The sequence below is a fragment of the Perognathus longimembris genome, chromosome 9 (assembly GCF_023159225.1).
Source record: "Perognathus longimembris pacificus isolate PPM17 chromosome 9, ASM2315922v1, whole genome shotgun sequence".
Taxonomy (NCBI): domain Eukaryota; kingdom Metazoa; phylum Chordata; class Mammalia; order Rodentia; family Heteromyidae; genus Perognathus; species Perognathus longimembris.
The window spans coordinates 57840875-57862322 of NC_063169.1; the positions used below are offsets into that span (position 1 = coordinate 57840875).

At 36.9% G+C, this 21448-nt stretch overlaps 1 protein-coding gene across 7 annotated transcripts in view; it reads right to left on the bottom strand.

Annotated features, from left to right (window-relative positions):
- The window catches only part of Hivep2 (HIVEP zinc finger 2), a 186284-nt gene that overhangs the window by 21467 nt on the left and 143369 nt on the right, over window positions 1–21448 (bottom strand). For 6 of the 7 annotated variants that reach the window (XM_048354205.1, XM_048354206.1, XM_048354208.1 and 3 more), the window contains 2 exons: window positions 9653–9747; window positions 1030–1074 (listed from right to left, as the gene is read on the bottom strand). The gene's annotated coding sequence lies outside the window, so the exon portion shown is untranslated. Of the gene's footprint in view, window positions 1–1029; window positions 1075–9652; window positions 9748–18293; window positions 18387–21448 lie in introns of all 7 variants that reach the window. The other variant, XM_048354210.1, reaches the window with a different exon arrangement.

Sequence of the window (21448 nt, forward strand, 5' to 3'; positions counted from 1 at the left end):
ATGTGTTTATTAGCATGCACAAGAGCCCTGGGTTTCATTCACAGCATTTCCTTAAAAAAAGTGGAAAACACTTTTAGACATTATTTGCAATATCATTTTTTTCCCCAGTCCTGGCCCTTGAACTCTGGGCCTGGGTGCTGTCCCTGAGCTCTTCATCTCAAGGCTAGTGCTCTACCACTTGAGCCACAGTACAATTTCTGGTTTTCTGGTGGTTAATTGGAGATAAGAATCTCATAGACTTTCTTGACCGGGCTGGCTTTGAACTATGATCCTTTGAACCAGATCTCAGCCTCCTGAGTAGCCAGGATTACAGGCGTAGGCCACAGGTACCAGCCAATATCATTATTTTTAAAGCCTTCATTAATACACTTAAAGCTATTCCTAATCATGTTCTATGATCTGCACATTGAAATATATTACATATACTTATATGAAGATATATTTGTTAGCTTAATATGTAATAAATACTTGTACCTAATATCTATATTAATACATAATGTGGGATAAAAAACATATGCCATGTTTTATAAAATATTTAACACTCATAAAGTACTTTATATAACATATGAATATACCTTTTAGAATTTAAAAACAGTGGCTAGGCCAGAAGCTGGTAGCTCACACCTGTAATCCTAGCTACTCAGGAGGTTGAGATCTAAGGATCGCATTTCAAAGCCAGCCTGTGCAGGAAAGTCTGTGAAACTCTTAGCTCCAATAAACTACTCAGAAAAAACCAGAAGTGGCACTGTGGCTCAAGAGGTAGAGAGCTAGCCTTGAGCACAGAGAGGCTCAGGGACAGCGCTCAGGCCCTGAATTCAAGCCCCAGGACTGGCATAAGCAAAACAGTAACAATAACAAAAACTAGTGGCTAGTAAAACTAAATTAATTAAAGAAGAATCAAAGACAGCAACAGAACTTTGAGGACAGAATGAGTTCAACCAAACAAAGTATCTTGAAAACCTTCATAATATAGAAAGTAAAACCTGTTTGGAAGATAGTTCAAGGACTACTTAAAAATGAAATGATTACCTGAACAGTTTGGAGTTCTCATGGGCATGATTGTCCTGATGCTTCCTGGGTACAAAATAAATATGGTTAGGTCAAGTTATTCCATTAAATGGTAGCATTGCTATATACAAACACAAGTTCTAATTTCCAGTTCACTATGTGTGGGACTCATAGTGCTTTGTGCCCTAAAACAACAGCAAGAAATGCTTCAGAGTGCAAGGATGCAGGATAGCAAGCCTTGCATTAGCAAGAACAGCAGCCAGTCAGTGCTTTGTGATTGTTAAAAGTCTCAAAAGATTGTCCCAAGGAAAAAAGTATAAAAAAATTAGTTAGCTGTAAGCCAACAGCAAAATATAGGAAGGAAAAAAATCAAGACAGTAATCCTATTTATAATAGCTACAAATGGCATGAATAAAGTTAGCCAAGAAAGTAAACGATCCCTACAAAAATTATAAAAGCGATTAAAATGATTGAAGATGACATGAAGGAAGAAGAGGAAGAGGAGGGGGAGAAAAAGAAGAGGTGGAGGGACAAGGAAGAAGCACATCTCATGTTCATGGATGGGAAGAATGCATATTGTTAAATGGTCACACTACAAAGCAATCTACAGATTCATTGCATTATATATAAAATATAAATGGCATTCTTCAAAAAAACTACAAAAAGCAATCCTAGACCTCATATGGAGCCACAAAATGATTGAGCAAAGAGAATAAAACTGGAGGCATGCAGTATGTGACTTCAAAATATCATACAGAGCTGTAGTAATCAAAACAGGTACTAGCTAAATACAAACACAAAGAACACTGGAATAGACTAGACAGTCTAGATATGGACAAACACATGTGCAGCTGACTTTTGGAAAAGGAATGAAGAAGACACATGGAAGGACAATCTTTTTTCAATAAGAACTGCTAAGAAAACCTGGAACTAGATCCTGTTTTTCACCAGTAATAAAAAAAAATTACATTCCAAACAGATTAAAGACTTAAGTGCAGAGACATGATGAAACTACTATGGGAAAGCACAAAGGAAATGCTTCAGGATAATAGAATGTGTCATTCCTTTTTGGACAGATGCAAAAAAGTGGAGGAAACAAAAGCAAAGATAGACCATGGGATTATATCAATGAAAAAGTTGCAAAGGAAGCATTCAACACAATGAATAGGTAACATACAAAATGGGAGAAAATATTTACAAACACATGTGACAAAGAGTTGATAACTAGAATGTAGAAGGGACTTCAAAACCTCAAAAGGAATAAAGAAAATGAAAACCTCACACACACACACACACACACACACATCCAATTAAAACTGGAAAAGAACACACACAACAGTGGCTCCACTAATCATCAGAATCAAAACCACAATGAGGGCTGGGGATATAGCCTAGCGGCAAGAGTGCCTGCCTCAGATACACGAGGCCCTAGGTTCGATTCCCCAGCACCACATATACAGAAAACGGCCAGAAGCGGCGCTGTGGCTCAAGTGGCAGAGTGCTAGCCTTGAGCGGGAAGAAGCCAGGGACAGTGCTCAGGCCCTGAGTCCAAGGCCCAGGACTGGCAAAAAAAATAAAAAAATAAAAAACCACAATGAGATACTGCATCCTCCCAGTGAGAATGGTTGTTATCAAAATGCCTAAAGATAACAAGTACCAATGAGGATGTGCAGAAAAGTTCCTTTTTACTCTGTTGATGGGAATATAAGTAATTACTGCCACCATGGAAAATAAAATAGAGGTTTTTTAAACTAAAAGTAGAACTACTATATCGTCCAGCAATTCTACCACCAGTGACATATATCCCAAGGAAACAAAACTCATATGTCAAAGAGACATATATCTCCCTTGTTCATGGAAGTTGTTCACAATAACCAAGAAACAGAACAACCCCAGTATCCAATAGATGATGATGAACTGATAAAGAAAATATTGTACATCTATACCATGGGATACTTATCAGCCATAGATGGATGAAATCCCATTATTTCTGATGATATGTATAACACTGGACCATCATGTGAAGTGGACTAAATCAGGCATAGAAAAACAAGTACTTAATGATCTCACTCATATGTGGAGTCTAAGAAAGTTGATCTTAAAGAAGTTCAAAAGAAAATAGTGGTCACCGCAGATAAAGTAGTCAATGAATAGTAAGTTACAGTTAGGAATGAGAAGTTCTAATGTGCTATTGTGTGGTAGAGTCTGATATCAATGCACTGTACATTCTTTTAAAAAAAAAACTAGAAAAGGTTTTGAAAGATTTCATCATCAAAAGGACATTTGAAGACAGATATATTGAATCTGATTTAAACATTATATAATATGTACAACTATCAAAACATTTCATGGTAACCAACAAATATGTACAGATTTTTATGCATCAATTAAAAATATATGCAATTAAAAATGTAAAGTCAGAGTAGCATTCACTCTGCATCTCTCTTTTATGTGTGTCTGCTGGTACTAGGGATTAAACTCAGGACCCTGGCATTGTCGCTTAGCTTTTCCACTCCAAGTTGGCTCTCTATAACTGGAGCCATACCTCCACTTCTGGCTTTTGGAAGTTATCTGGAAAGAGTCTCAAGAACTTTGCAGCCCAGGCTGGTTTCGAACTGCCACCCTCATATCTCAATCAGTCTTGTGAGCAGCTAGGATTACAGGTGTTAGGCAATGATATCCAGCAATAACATTTTCTGAGGTAAGATGACTACATCAAAACTTTTGGTTTTTGACATTTAGTACTAGTCCCCTAGATATGAAAAGGTTCTGAACTGTAGCTTTTATTATACCTATAGTTTTGAACACTGAAATCATCATTGCCTCCTTTCAAGGAAGGTAACTACATCAAGAAGGATGACAACTTAGGTAACTTAGATTTTATGTGAATTCTCTACTCCCCTAAAAGAATGGTCAGTGGCCAAGTTGTACACATTACATAACCAAGAATCCAGGGGATGCTGGGATCCATTCACAGCAACTATGAAAATATGAGAGTTCATTTGCATTGTCTCAGAAGTCCCATTCTTTGAAGTCTGTCCTAACAGATTTCCCTGTACAAAGTTCACAAAGATATGCGCACAAGGACTCTTCAATAAATTAACGCCCAACCATAAAACTGAGCCATCTAAAAACGGACAGAGAAAGCTCTTCAGGAAATAGTGAAATACAAGAAAAGCTTGTTATAGCCTAGTATGCATCTTATAATCTCACTTGTGTAAAATTGAAACAGGAGATAAAGACCCGGTTCCTTTGAAAATGCCAGGCAGATTTTTCACAGCAGTGAAATCACTAAAATCAAAAGAAATAATTTTTTTTAACTTCTCAAAACCTTTTAGCAATTTAAATATGTGTTTATTTGTCTTACTATAAATGTGTTTGGCTTTTTAAATAAACTACTGGTTAATTTTTTTTTAAAAAAGATGCTACCATGCAGATGTACTGTACATTTCCAAACTGAAACTCAAATGCTACTCTTATTTCCATGGCAAATATGCCTCTTATTACACATCTCTAGAGTGATGGTGAGAAGGCGAGGGAGCATAAGCCTGCTCATAGGAACACCAAGCCTTCTGGGTGAGAGATCAGTAGCACCCAGACATTTGTAAAGACATCTGTAGTGAAAATGTCCTTCTGCCAGTAGCTATGAGGCAGAGGAGGTTTATAAAGCAGTTGTCAAAGAAACTAAGCCACAAACATTAACTTCAGTTGGCCAAAAAGTTTCTCAACTGAATTTTAAGTTCCCCCTCCCCAAAGATCACTGTGGAAGAAAAGGGATGGCTCACAATACTGCACTGCAAATTTACTTCCCACATTCTAGCATCAAGGTTAGAAAACAAGACTATGCAATGCTGAACCGGAACTGGTGGAATTTTATGTTTAACCAAGTTCAACTAACTATTTAAAGTTCATACAGGCATATAATCCATGTTGGACTTTTAGAGGCAATACCCTCTAAAGTGGAGGAAAAGGTTATTTCTAAATGAACAAAGAAATGTGTGAGTTGTTAACTAGAACTCAGAGCTTTAAGCAAGTAATTACTAAGTTACTTTACAGACTTAGTATTTTATACTGATGTTGAATGATGTATGAAATTCCATTGTTAATTTAGTTTGATCATCCTCAGTCATAAACTAAGGTCTGAAAGGCCCTAAAATCCAAAGGATTTTTTGGGGGGAGAGGGAGGTGTATAGTACTGGGGCTTGAGCTTAGGCCAACGCCTCTATTTTGGCATTTTCATTCAATGTATTTTTCCATTTGAGCCGTATTTCCACTCTCCGCTTTTTGCTGGTTAATTGGAAATAAGAGAACCATAGATCTGCTTGCTCACATTGGCTTTGAATCCAGGTCCTCAGATCTCAGGCTCCTGAGTAGCTGGGATTACAGGAGTCAGCCACCTGTGCTCAGCTCTAAAGTTTTGTACCAACATAATGTTACAGGTAGGAAGTTCCAGCACTGACCTCATGTAATGGGTTACAAAGGTCAAACATACTAAAAGTACCACACAAAATTACCTTCTATAAGATATATGTGAATATTGCGTTAAGACTTGGGTCTCCATCCTCAAGGTACCTTGTTGTGTGTATGCAAATATTGTAGAATTTGCAAATTCCAAACACTAAGGGCCCCAGCATTTCAGGTAAGGGATACTCATCCCACACCAATAATTATTAATGGCTGCTACTTCCTGTGCATTTGCTATGTGTCATGCTTTTAAGTTTAGAGTTTCGTGTACATTATTTTACTTGGTCTTCGTGACACACTTAGGCTATAGGCATTACTACAGCTAATCGACAGTTGAGGATCAAACTGTCTGAGTCAGAATTCAGCTGTTTGGCTGGCCTCTGATCAGGTAGTCCCATCTCCATTAGTTGGGAAGTCTGACCACCACTTAATCATCTATCTTCAACACGCCCCCTAAATGCTTTCACTTGTCTACATTTGACATGCCTCAACTTTTAATGTTTGAAGTACAGAAAGTTGCTTCAAAATGCCACTTCCTGGGAATGAAAAAAACCATAATTTTAACAATGTCATTTATCTACCTCTAATAGTTGTACTAACTAGGCAGCTCCTTATGAGAAAATGTTAAACTACCCTAAGAAATTGTGTTCCTTTGTTCTGTGAAAATCATTACTTTTAACGAAAGTAGTTTTTAAACATTTATCACTTTCTATTCTTCAGTTGACATGGAATATATAATTTTGATTAAAATGTACACATGTTAAACAAGGACATATTATTCAATATGTTAATATTGTCCAATTGAAAGCAAGACTAAAATAATGTCTTAATTTAATAACCTTTATAAATCAGGCATTTAACTTTTATATTCTCTTAATAATAAGTTAAAATCATTATACCACACACCAGACACAAACATTTCTTACTCACTTAGTACGTATCATATTATAGGTGGACTAAATGAAATTCAAAGATAATCTTTTCCTATCCAAAAATTAGACTGAAAGATGAAGGAAAGGAATTTTTACAAAAAAATATTCAAAAGCATGTATTTAGATCTTCAGAACAAAACTTCTATAGAACATTAAGTTTGTTGTTGAATTTAAGTTTTAGAAGCAAAGAGCTAATCAGAAAAAGTGATGCTTACTACCTCATTAAAAAACATTAATTTCACTAAAGTCCATATAAGGCCCATCCTACAATGTTCTTAAGATTCAAAACTCAAATAGTTTTTGTCAGAAACATTTCTTCCTTTGATACTGAAGTCATTGGTAGACTCTGTATGTTAAGCCTACATATGATGTCTAATTAATTAGGATGCTCAATGACATCCCAGACCACGTACTCTACTCCTGGGTTAATTTGCCATCTCCGTTGGAGCTGGAGAAACATTTCATGTCAGTGAAAAGCTGAGAATGTTTACTAGAAAGCTGGAAGTCAGTCCTGTTTCCCATGCACGGTCTCCATTAGATTTTAAATGTTTTGAGGAAAGCATCACTCCCTCAAACACTTACCTTGGGGAACTTTCACTAACTGCTACCCATAAAAGTCACTTCCCTTGGGTTTCTGAGATATATAGAGAAACTAAGTGGGAGAGAAAACCAGGGATAGGTCCTTTGGGGAATTTACTGATTATAGTCATGAACCATAACAAATGTGGACTGGTTCTATTAACAACTTGTCTAGAGTTGCTTTATCTTGCTGAAAAACATATGCAAAGGAAATCATAAGAATTATGGATCTATTACCAGGTGTGGCATGTCTTTTTCTATATAACCTGGCAGAATTTGAGAGTGTCCTAAACTTTCTTTGCTGCTTTCCTCACCTCAACCTGCAGAAAAGAAATTCACTGTGGCAACTATTCAACTTTCAAAGTTGAATATGACGGTTGATAATGATACCGTTTTTAAAAAGGTGATATATTTAATAAGTGACTTAGTTTTCACCGAAATGACAAAGATTCTGGAGGTTGTATTTTATCACTAAAGATATAAAAATGTTTTTCATATGGAAAAACAATTTTCAGGTGGGAAACCATTTTGTAAGTATATTAAGAAAAGACTATCAACATTAAACAGATCATTCAGTCTACTACAAATCATCAATCAATGTGCCATTGTGTATTCAGAACTTTAGCCTAATTCTTTTCAATACAGATCTGCTTAGTGCCAAAAGATCTATAGTAATGTTATTAAGTATAGTTATCTTATTTGTCTATGATCACATATTCATTTTTCATATTCTTGATTATTATGTGAAAAGCAAATTTCTAGTTTTTCCCCTAATCAATTGTTCAGTTTTAATATGCCCTATAAGAACAATTCTCATGCAAAAAGACACCAGCTAGTTATCATTTTATTCACTGGGATTTCTTTTTATGGTAAGTAAAACCCACGCAAAGTCATTTTTGGCATCCATTGCCAACAAAGGAGCCGGTATTCCAAACAGAGCTGAACATTCACATTACATTTTTTCCCTTAATGTTCTTCAGTGCTGTGAGGATAAAAGTCAGAGGACATGACTTTTGAGTTTCCCAGGGATAGTGCTACAGCCCCTTGGTGCTCTCCAATCAGTACAAATAGTCTGTATGGCTATTCAGAGGTAAGAAAACTGAAGGAATTGAAACAAAGGAAAAGAACACGATGCATGGCAGGGCTGCCAGTTTTCTAAAAGTGTGCCCTCGCCTTGGCTACTCTTCATCGTCCCACTCAAATAAATCTGGCACCAAGTTAAGCAATTTTCTTAAGACAGGCCCCAAAAAGGAAGGCCTAGAAACAGCCTCGTGCATAAACCTCCTCCAAGGTCTCTTCAGGATAATGTCTGATCGGACTGGCAGTAAAGCAAGCTCCCTCTGGAAATGAATAAAGACCTACATTTATCCAGTTCTTCACGCTAGCATCTTCTGCTAGGGAAAAAATTGTTGCTTCAGAAAATTAATTAGTAATTATCTGCTGCTTCTCTGGCAAGAGTCGAGTGACCATTAAACAATAAGTCTAAATAATAATGGAAAAAAATGATGACAACTTCTCTGTCTCTTACTATTTAGTGAAATAAGACATTTGTGAAAAATCAAAATGGTAATTTGGTCTTTTTCAGAGAATTTGGCAGGATTAGACTTACAAACAAAATATATGTCTTATGACAGCAATGATAGAATGGCATTTTAGAAGTGATCTCCATGACTTTATTTTCATAGAGCAGCTAAAACTGTTTCATCATTGCTGTTTGACACTGTGCCGCACTGCTGGCCCACTGTCAGAGCTCGGGGGTTCCGAGGGTACCAGAATACAGACAAAGGGCTTACCAAAAGGGACGGCCAGTGCTAAAGTCCAACTGAATACACCCCTATGTCCACAGGATGATTTACTAAAGGCATTTTCTGAGAGCCAACTTCATTATAAATGCTCCTGTCAGTAAAAATCCCTATATACAATCTCAATTCTTCCTAAGGTGAGTAAAGGGCTAATAGGAAAAGAATGCTGTATGCTATATGAAAGCCTGATGAGCAATTCAGAGAATTTGGGAGAAAAGTACAAACTGACCTGACATACTTACAACATAACTGGATAAAACCTTAAGCCTGGATTCAAGGCTGAATTATATTCTTGCCTGTGGCTGTAATGCACATACCACACAGATATCTGTAGAATGTGCACACATAGGCAGGATATTCATGACATATTTTGATTCTAGCACACTGCTTTTAATATTAGGTCATAAATGTTTTTATAATCTTTCTGAAATGATGATTTCACTTTTCCAGTGGCCTGTTTTCCCAGCATACAATAAAAGTTATCACTATAAGATTACCAAGTATGTGCTACAAATTGCATATGGAAATAAACATTGCCACCAAGAAATTTTTTTTTCCAATGGGGCTATCTTAGTTAAGAAGATTATGATTAAAACTGGCCTATTATGAAAAACAAAATAAACACAATTTGCCCAGCACTTTTCTCTCTAAAAGGAATATATATTGTTTTCTTCTCTGAGTTGATGCCAAAATCCGTTTATACAGAAGTTCATGGTAGGCTCTGATTCCAAGACTGAATACTGGAGCATGCTTGCACATGTGCACATACACACACACACACACACACACACACTCATACACGCACACACATACACACATAGAAATTAAAAAATTAATAGAAGAAAATGGTGAATTTTAGTTATTAACCTGTTGTCTTCATATCAATAAACTGCATCACAACCGTCGTTGCTTTCCAAGATGGTAACTTTCTCCACAGGAACTCATGCACAACTTCTGGAAATCTGAAGAATGAATAAGAACATTTAAGATATGATGGTGCTTGGAATGAACTTATAGGCCTTTTTATTTTTCATCCACAGAAACTGTCTGCTTTTAGAAAATCTAACCTGGAACTGCAGCTCTAGTTATAGTTTTTTTTTTTTTTAATTCTCTTTCTTTCATCATAGTGTAAATCCTATGTTGAAAGGGAACTGCCTGTAACAGAATGGAAGCAATTACAAAAATAATGCTGGAGTTAAAACTTAATGTATTGGAAATAGGAACCCACAGTGGCCCAGACTACCATTCTGCCTCCGAGCTGAGATTTCCACACAGCTTTTTTTGAATCATCATCAAGTAAGCTGCATAGTATGCTTCTCAGATAACCTCACAGCAAATTCCTTTTTCAGCTGTTATGTTCTGTGCTAAAATTAATTTCTGAACTAGGAATCCAAAAACAACCAAAGCAGAATCTGAGTCTTCAGTGACTCTAGTATGAAACGAAGAGAGTGAAAACCTTTCTCGTACTTAGAATTAATATTTATCTAAGTTTGACCCAAGGAAATGCAAAGAAGATAAAGCTACTTAATCTAAATAGATTGATCCATCAACTATGTTAAGATGGTTTGTCCCTTAATATGAAAAGCCACAAAAAAGTCACTATACCACCTAGCACAGTTGTTCAGAGAAGCAATGGCATACTCAGAAGGCTGAGGTCTGCAAGTTCAAGGTCAGCCTAGGCTACACAGTGAAAGACCTTATCATAGTATCTACTACACTGTTCAGAGATGGTCAGTGTATACCTGTTATTTCTTTAAACCAACAAACAACACTGGTGTTTCTTCCTGACAAGTGATTTCCATATCCCTTTCAGAAAGAACTAAAGTACAGAAACCTGACAGTTAAAATGTGGGTCCCTGAGGACCATGTCATATTAGCTTTCCAAGTGCTTCAAGGAAATCATGTTTTCATTTGCTTCTCCTCTCTGCACATCACCACAGTAGGACTTTGGGACACCCTGTGCACTTCGAGACATGAATCATCATAAGCAAGTAGGCCCACATGGTTCCTCAAAAGATACAAAAGCTGCAAAAATAGCGTCTGCAATTGAAACAAGAGCCACGTCAGCAACCAGATGAATGTGGGTGGTCAGATAAGATTCTGCTGCTGCAAAGGGCAAATTATTAAGCAAATGTTAGAATTATTTTCTTTTTTAAACTCTTGTTCCTATCCTCTTCAATCAACCATTTGCTAGCAATCAAAAATGGCAACTGACATGCTCTACCCTTCTGAAAATTCAGAGACCCATCAATGCCAAAGAATAGGGCTGATTATCACTGAAGGCACAGTGGTGGTTTCAGGACAAGAACAGACACAATGCTTAAGATAATTATCTATATACCTTTTAAAAATCTTTTTTATTGTTATCTTCAAAAGGTTTCATGCTAACATGTCCATTACATGTACAGTGCATCTTGACCAATCACCCAACCTTCCTTCATTCTCCCTCATCTAGTCCACCTCCACTCATTTCAAGTTTCCAAGTACATTTGTCATGTACATTCATTGACTGTATTCCCTTCAACTATACTGTGTGTGTGAGAAATAGAGAAAGAGAGGGAGACAGAAAGAGACACAAGAGGGAGAGAGACCTGGGTATTGAACTCAACCTGTGAGTTATCCCTGAGCATTTTTGGCCCATGGCTATGTCTCTACCACTTGAACCACAACTCCACTTCTGGCTTTTTCCTAATTAATTGGAGATGAGAGTATCATGCACTTGCCTGTCCCAACTGGCTTTAAACCACCATCCTCAGATCTCAGCTTCCCTGAGTAGCTAAAATTACAGGTATGAGCCACCAGTGCCTAGATTTACATCTATACTTTCAACACACCAAATAGCGTCTCTTTTTTAAAAGTAAAAGGGCTTCAAAAATATCTATACCCTAGAAATATAACCTATGCTAAAGTAAAACGTATTTCTCAGATTTAAAAGATCACTGAGTTGTTTGCATTTTAAGCAAAACACACCCAAGACATAAATGGGCCATGATTCTATTAAAGATACAACTGCTTATAGAGAACAAAATTTTTATAGCATCCAGTGACACATGACTGATAATCCTATAGTCATTAGGTCTAAGAAGCAAGAAAGTGGGAAAAAGAGCTTAATTCTCACTAGGCTAGTACCAATCCCAAATCAAATCTCCATTCCTACCAATGGCCTCCATAGACCAGTCACAGTTTGTAAGCCTTCCCCCTTAAGTTGTGACTAAGGCAGCATTCTTGATTCTGACTGGGACAGTGAGTCATGGAAATGGGAAACACTGAAATTTCAGAGTATAGAGGATCTCTCTCTCTCTCTCCCTCTCTCTCTCTCCCTCTCTCTGTCTTCTTTTTACTGAATAGGAGAATTAAAGAATTGGCTCAACAGACATAACTGCGTGACTCATAATCTTGTTAATGATGAGTTTTCCTTTAAAAGACAAAAAAAATCAACACTAACAATGCCATGTTTATCTTTTACCTTATAGATACTTTCAGGAGTCTTTAATTTCCATTTTCTGCTTAGCAAATAGAAAATGTTTCTCTCTTTTTTCTATTTCTCCCTACACTGACCTTATTACATAAATCCTTGATAAAACTTTAAAATAATTAAAAAAAGAAACTCCCCCATAGTGATTTTAAAGCAAATATCCAAATGATACAAAGAAGAAAGATATGGCATCAAATTGAATGTCCAAATCACTTATGCAGCAAATTGGAATCAGTAATGGTCTTCATAAAATGAAGACATGGAGATACCATCTCAGAATTTTTTGCACTAATTTTAAGTGAGTTTTGTGCCTCAGTTTTTACATCACAATAAAAAGAAAATCTTTCCTCAAACAGGTCTTCATAATATAGGATGAGGCTCATATGTTTCCTGGAATTCAGCAGTTCACATAGTACACTAAATCAATGATGTAATATAAAGGCCAGATGGTCATTTCTTTAACTTTACTTCAAGGTTATTAGATTCATGAGAAGTTATCAGGCAATGAGATCTTAATGGTTCATAAAACTAACACGTTTTCAAAAGTAGTGCTAACAAACCTTGTAAAATGTCACCAGGTCATTTAAGATTCACTTCTATATATATGAGGTAAAAATTACCTTTTACTTTCTTAAGCACAAGCTGATTTTTCTGAGGGTTTATAGACAAGACCCTTAAAAAAGTTTCCATTCATACATCTCTTGTTCGTAAGAAAAACTTTGTAAATTTGAGTATCATTATTTCTATCCACATCATTTCTCAGCCTTTTTTTTAGAAGAAAAAAGTCCTTGGCATGAGGTATTATTGGAGGCTTGTAGGTTATTATCATTTAAGATAAGTGAGGGTAAAGTTGGGCTAATGATTTTGCCAAGGAGATAAGACATCTGAAAAATATACATTTGCAGTAGGATTCTTTATTTCCATTATCTACTATTCTAAATTAAAAGTTATGGTTTAGGGGCTGGGGATATAGCCTAGTGGCAAGAGTGCCTGCCTCGGATACACGAGGCCCTAGGTTCGATTCCCCAGCACCACATATACAGAAAACGGCCAGAAGCGGCGCTGTGGCTCAAGTGGCAGAGTGCCAGCCTTGAGCGGGAAGAAGCCAGGGACAGTGCTCAGGCCCTGAGTCCATGGCCCAGGACTGGCCAAAAAAAAAAAAAAAGTTATGGTTTAACATGACTCTTAGATGAGTGTTGCAAGATGCCACGGTTTTGATGACAAATCTATAGAGCATATTAAATATCTGTACTTGTTTTCCCAAGGCTACACAAAGACCTACTGCATCATAATTTTAGGAGAAGACCTGACAAGATAAACCAGTTATACATTCGATGAAATAATAATTCGATAATAAAAAGTAAAAAAAAAAAAACCAATTGAATCAATTCCATGAAAAACTAAGAGACATGACATGTACATGTTCAAATGATGAGCATTACTCTTTTTTCCCTATAAGAGAAATACTGTCCTTTAATTTCATGGGAAGGACTAGAAAAGATTCAAAATTAGTTGTAAAGGTGGGAGACGGGCCCTGAGTGAGAAACTGATGCTAAAGACATGCTGTATCAAATTCACAAGACTTTGCTTCAGAGTTACTTTACCCTTCCATTTAAAAAGAAGAAACGCTAATGATCCATTGTTCCACTCTGGAGTGGAAAGAGTAGCAAGATAGGAGTTTTGGGTTCTACAGTCAACATGTATACTCTGTAAATATGTACAGTTACTATTTAATTACTGAAATTTGGGGGCTGAGGCATAGCTAAGTGGTGGATGGCTTGTGTAGCATTAATGAGCCCCTGGGTTTGATGTCCAACATTAAAAATTGTAAATAATTCCATAGCATCCTTTGGTCTTCTATTGATTTTATGGAGTACAAAGCAGGCATGAGACAAAGTACCGTGTAAATTAGAACTGCTGTTTGTTTTTTTTTTTTAAAGGAAGTATGAGCTGGGATGTAGCTCAGTAGCAAAGCACTTGCCTAGCAAGTACAACGTCCTGGGTTCAATTGCCAGCACCAAAAACCAAAAGACAAAAAAAAAATAGAGTTAAAAAAAGGCAAGTACATGTATATTCGAGATTGTCACGTAAGCTTCTCTAACTAGTTTTTTAAATTATGTTAAGACTATTTGAAATAATTATGGAATGCCTACACTGTGTTAGTTTAAAAATACAAAAAAGGAACAGCTATGCACAATATTTAAGAGCTCAGACCTTTAAGAGGGAGACATGGGAACAAATGAGTTCAACAAAATAGTTTGGGTGTCTTAATACCAGTATAAACACATTACCAGGGAGATGGCAAGAGAAGGAATTGTCAGTGCTCTCTAGAGCTCGGAAATGCTTGATGGAGACAGCCACTGAGCCAATCTTTTAAAGAAACTAAGTATGAGAATACACAAAAGTCCAGAGCTTTCAATGTAAGATTTAGGAGTAAGTACACTTGTTAGATGAAGTGAAAATACAAGACTCTATCATTCCAGTCTGTCTAGAGCTATCTGTGCTTCATTAGTGGATTTGTCAAGATGCATAGGGAAAAAATAAGATGTTCTCGTTAATACAGCCTAGTGGTTAAGTAATGAAAGTGGACGCTATGGTTTCCCTCATAGGGAATAATCAGCACAGGTTTAGGCTAGTCACAGCAGAGGATCACAAGAGCCCAATAGCTATGCCCCTGTGAATGCATAAGATGGTGCTAAGTGAAATGAACTCCATGTTATGGAAATGAGTGTTATATCACTGTGGTAATTACTTTCAACATGCCATGTGTTGATAATCTTTTGTTGATGATCCTCTTGTATCCCCTTCCTGTGGTTATACTCGTGCTATCATTGTATCTCATCTGAATACACTGGATACTGTATATACTGGTATTAGAACTAGGGAAGTGAAAGGGAATATCAATATTGAGAGACAAAGGATAAAGAAACAAACAACTCCAAAAGCAATACTTGCAAAACCATTTGGTGTAAACCAACTGAACAACTCATGGGGGGAGAGGGAAAAAGGGAGGGGGGAATGAGGGAGGAGGTAACAAAGAGTACAAGAAATGTACCCAAGGCCTAACGTATGAAACTGTAACCTCTCTGTACATCAATTTAACAATAAAATTTTAAAAAAGAAAGTACAGACAGTTATTTCTGTGAGTGATGTTATTCTCAAAAGTGTATTAGCCTTCTCCTTGAGCTAATTACAGTCTACTGCACATAATTTAATCTTTCTTTCAAGATTTGGGGTAGTATTGTGCCTTCTAGTCACTATTCTGCATCCTGGATATGCTCTGCTGGATTGTGAACCCTCAATATGTGTTCTTAAACATGCCATGTTTTGCAAGGACAGGATTACAACTGAGGTTTGGCTATACCTCATCAACTTCTGCTATCTTGTTTTTAGATTATTCTAAACTATATAGGGAATGTTTCACACTGTGAAAGAATTTTCAAATTGTGAAGCCAACTGAGTTGGCTGATGAATGGAGGAGGAAGGAGGAGGATCAGAGAAGTCAAAATCCTGCTTAAAAACTCAGAGCACATTATGATGATGTGTCTTGCACCTATGTCTTCTTCTTTCAAGTCAACTGTTTTCCATTGTCCATACCACGTTTCCTTAACTGACCACAACACAGAAACCCATTGAATAAGTGGGAAAATACAACCTGAAGAATAAAGGATCTTGACCTTTGAATGAACAAAGACATTTATCATTAACACTTTAAAGTTGTATCACTCACAGATCTAAGCTAGGAATAGTGTTTGTTTTTTAATTTAACTGGCCCATGAACTATTTGTCAACTTTTACACAAAGTAAAATCATAAATTTTAATCTTTCAGAAAAAAAGTAAGTTAGCAAAACTGGATGCCAATTTCTACAAACAGTGCATTCATTCTTAAGTGTCCCAAAGAAAAGCAATTACTTAATTTGTAATCAGCTTTCAGCCTCAGCTGTTTCCTGTTCTCAAAAACCTTTAAAAGTCAGTATTTTAACTACAATCATAGGATTACCTTCCCTAACACTGGTCACTAGAAGTCCACAATACTAAAACTTTGCCTGAGTAGCTGAGAAGACAGAGTGATCCCATCTCCACAAGTACTTCTGCTCAATGATGCACATTGTACTGCTTCATATGGCCTACCAGATAAAGTGGGGCTTTGTTTTGTACTTCTTTTCTTTTCTCTTCTTTTCTTTTTTTTGGGGGGATGGTTACAGGGCTTGAACTCAGGGCCTGTTACTGTCCTTGAGCTCTTTTGCTCAAGGCTAGCTCTCTACCATTTTGAGCCATAGTACCACTTCCGGCTTTCTAGTGGTTAACTGGTGTTAAGAGTCTCCTAGAATTTCTTGCTGGAGATGGCTTTGTATGGAGATCCTCAGATCTCAGCCTCCTGAGGAACTAGGATGATAGCTGTTAGCCATAGCACCAGGCTCCAGATGAAGTTTTATACAATTTTTAAAAAAATCACATTTTCCCCCTCATTTGTGGCAAGTCTTCCCAATTTTATATTTCTTTCCTTTTCTTTCATTTCCCTCTATTCTATCCCTTAATGTCATTATATAGGTAAATAATTACTAAGCAACCATAAATATTTACTATTCAGAAGACTAAAGACAAAACAAAATGATTATTTGACTACTATACTGTAATGACAAATATGACAAGTTCGTAATTCTACTATATTTTTTCTCCAGTCTTACTTTATGTTAACTACTTGATTGCTACCAATTTATAAAATAAATTCCAGGTTCATTCTCCTGGTTTCCTTTTACTCCTGAATGACATATAGATAAACATAAAAAGAAATCAAAGGTAATTTGGGAGTTACGTAAAGAATGTGAATACAGATACCAATTGTAAAATGTGCATTGTTTTCATAGCTATTCATAAAGCAAGTATACCTTGCCCGAAGAAAATTCGTCTGTCAGGAAAGAACATCCCCTCTCAATGGAAATAATACCCAAAGCACTGAAAGCATTGATGAAAACTAGAATTGTATCTCATATTCTATTCAATGAATGAGTCTCAGAATTATGGAGGAAAGTTATCCTCAATTTTCTTTTTTTTTTTTTTTTTTGGCCAGTCCTGGGCCTTGGACTCAGGGCCTGAGCACTGTCCCTGGCTTCCTTTTGCTCAAGGCTAGCACTCTGCCACTTGAGCCACAGCGCCACTTCTGGCCGTTTTCTGTATATGTGGTGCTGGGGAATCGAACCCAGGGCCTCATGTATACGAGGCAAGCTCTCTTGCCACTAGGCCATATCCCCAGCCCCCTCAATTTTCTTAAACTAAGTTCCACACAGAGGAGATATCCATTGAAGAGGATCAGGGCAAGGCCTATGTGTGTGTTAATCTCACCACATGTGCTCCATCTATATGTAATAAGCTGAACTGCTTAAAAAATCATTGTCTTTCACATGGGGCTAGGCAAGTGCCATACTCCTTTTGCTTTTAGTCTTTCTCGGATAGGTTCTCAAGCTTTAACCCAGACTGGCTTCAGGCCACAGTCTTCCTTCCAACTTCCACTTCCCATGTAGCTGGAATTACAGGTCTTTATCATCATACCCTGGCTTGTTCTTGAGATAAGGCTTCAGTTTTTTGCCTTGGCTAGCCTTGATCCTCAATCGTTCTGTCACGGATACTAAGTAGCTAGAATGAACATAGGTGTGTACCATTAAAAAAAAAAAAACATTTCCTCTGTTGACAATTTATCCAGAGATTAAAAAAAAATTGGCTCATATGCCTGTATAAAAATAAATGACCTCAGAAAAATCAAAAAACAATTTCTGACATCCCAAGATCCATGAGACATATGGGGTAAACAGATTTTATCTCCTTTAAAACTTTAGAAATGGATGGAAGATCAACACGCTGAAAATAAATTGAACTTCTGAAATACTCTGAGGTTAAGAAGCTATATGATATATATTTGATCATATATATGATCAAAAAAGACTTGAACAACCAGGTAGGCAGACAGAAGTAAGTGATTCAAATGCACGCCATGCTTTACCCAAATGAAGTAACTAAAGAAGCTTTATAATTACCTCTGCTACATGGTTATTTAGGAAACTCTTAGCACTTTGATCATCTCTGAATGGCCTTCATTTTTTCCTGCTCATTTTAGAATATATCATTGCCTGCAAAGTTTAGGGTTATAAAAACACTCACATTTTAACCAGGACTTTTCAAGGTAGTATAAGGCAAGTTCTGAAGGATTCCATACGTTGATCTAATCACTCAAGTTATAAATTGTACTCTTCCATATCTTGCACACACTAATAAAATATCACTAAATGTATATTTCTTATATATATACTTCTATATTTGAGTTTTAATGCAGATACTACCTCATTTACCAAAAAACCTACATAACCTGCAGTGTAAATCAATTTCAATGACACCAGGTACAAACAGAGAATAATGTAGGCTGGGCACTAGTGGCTCATGCCTGTAATCCTAACTACTCAGGAGGCTAAGATCCAAGGATTGAACTTAAATCCAGTCCAGGGAGGTGTCTGGGGAACTCTTAACTACAATTAAGAAACAAAAGGCTGGATGTAGAGCAATGAGCTGTGGCTTAAGTGGTAAAGAGCCAGTCTGAGTAAATAAGTTTAAGGGATAGCACCCATAGCACCCAGGCTCTGAGTTCAAGCTTCAGTACTGGCATTAAAAAAAAATGTTTGAAGAATGTGCATGTTGTAAGATTCAAGAAAAGCAACACAAGATTCCCACCTTCAAAGAACTCCTTGTATAGTGGATATGGGAATATATAAACAACAAGATGTAATTGCAAGAGACATAAATGGTACAGTGAAAGTAGAGAACAGGAGACTGATTGACAATGTTGTACTTAGAAAGAATTATGGAGATTTTGAAAGGCTTATACTTGGTAGGTAGAGATATAGAGGAAAGGTATTTCATATGAATATATTACTGTGCAATAGACAATAGCAAGGAATGCTGAAAAACAGTCTGTGTAACTAGAACAGTAGACAGAAGTAACAGGAGATGAGGCTGAGAGGAGGTGGCAGCATTTTATTTAGCGCACAGTGAGAGCCCTTGGCAGTTTGAAGACAATCACTACAATCTTAGAGATGTACTTTAGAAAGTTCAAACTGAAATCTCATCTCATTTTGTCCACTTTTAGGCCAAGTTCTACTTGTGAAGCCTGCAAAAGAATCAAGACTAAGAGGAAGTTTAAGAGTTACTTGGTGCTGAGGGGAAAAGATACAAGTGATAAGATTATTAATGAAATGCAATCTTGAGAAAACTGGGATAAAGGGAGTTCAAAAGCAGAGATAAAAGGATCAATTCAGAAGGAAGATTGGAAATTTCCCTGTTTTACACGGAGGGAAAAGAGGAAAGAATGAAGCAAGATCACTGGTGGTCTTATCTTCTCAGAAAAGTAGAAGAGTGGATCATCTAAGCGAAGGAAGAAGGCAGAAGTGACTAAGGGCTTGAAGTATCACATATCCTGGGGAATTAATGCATGTATATCTTAAGAAGAAAACTATTTCCTACTAGAACATTAAAAAATTGTTTTGGAGCTGGGTGCCAGTGGCTCATGCTTATAATCCTAGCTACTCAGGAGCTCAGGAGGCTGAGAACTGAGGATGAGGTTCAAAGCCAGCCAGGGCAGAAAAGTCGCCCTGAGACTCTTATCTCCAATTAACCACTCAATAACCAGAAGTGCCGTTGTGACTCAAGTGACAGAGAGAGTGCTAGTCTTCAGCACAAAAGGCTCAGGGACAGTGCCCAGGATCTGAGCTCAAGACCCACAACTGACCAAACAAAAAGTTGCTTTGGATCACAACATGCCAATTTTGTGCTGATAAATTCCCAAGATGGTAAACAAAACCACTATCTATGCACAGATTTAAGACAATTTTTAAACATTTACATGCATTTTAGGCGCGTTCTTTAAAGCTGAGGAATATGTAACTAATGTATATCTATTAGTTTTTATTTGGAATAAGGATGCTCTGACTCATTATATTAGCTGTTTACTGTATGCTCAACCATTAGAATGTCCCACAGGATACAGGACCATGGCTGGCACTATAGGAGGTCAGCAGATATTTTTCAGGTGAATGAATAGATAAAACAATAAATGTGAAAGTGTAAATGCATGAACTAATGAGTGGACGTGAATTGTTTGATATGTATGTGTATAGCATCCAGGGATAAAGTTCCTCTTGCTTAAGAATGAGCAAAAAACATCTAATAAATCCTTAGACATGGAACATGGAAGAAATGCTGGCGAGTCCACCAGCATCGCCACCAACTCAAGAAACAGAAAGCAAGAGAGACACAGGGAGAGACCTAAACTGGACTCTTCCAAAAAGTTAAATAGCCCCAAACTTAAAAATAGATTTGTTTCAGAACTTCTGGCACTTTTCTAGCTCTGTAACATTCAGAGAATCCCACCCCCCTCCACATCCCAGCTAAATGCTGAGAAATAAGGAAGTTTGACACCTTAGAAACTTAACATAGCTAGGGGGTTGCGAGGGAAAAACTGGGAGAAAATGAGGGAAGAAGTGACACTGTTCAAAAAGAAATGTACTCATTACCTGGCTTATGTATCTGTGCATCACCTTTACAAATTTTTTTTAAAAGAAAGAAGTTTAGATAGCTATTCAAGAGGTAAAGTCAGGGAAACCAAGGTCCAACGCCTGCCAGAGAAAAGTTAGTTTGAGCCTCTATCAGTAAAACAAAGGGAAAACTCAAAGGATTGAGTCTATGGCCAAAGGGGAAAAGTACTTATTAGGTATGGCTCTGAGTTCAAACCCCAGCACTGCCAAACAAAAACTAGATGAAAGAAAAAAATGAAAATAAATGTCTATTTTTAAAATCAAATAATAAATTTAAACATCAAACCAGTTTGCCTTTGACAAAAAAAATTACGAATTAGGTTTAAATCTCTTTAAATCTCCTTCTGTCTTTCCAATCTCCTACTTGTTCCCTTATTGAAAGAATTAGTGGGGTTCATCATTAAAGCACCTGTGCTGTCTAATTCTGATCCTACCTATACTTATGTCAAGTCCATAAGTGTAAACTCAATGAAAACTGGGGCAGGGAGAAGAAAGATGGCTCCTAGATCTTGAAGCATCAGTGACAGCGCAAACTTCTGCCTCTGCCATCAATGAGGATTACAACCATTGAGCAAGACATGCTGACACAAATGTCCTCCAGGATACAG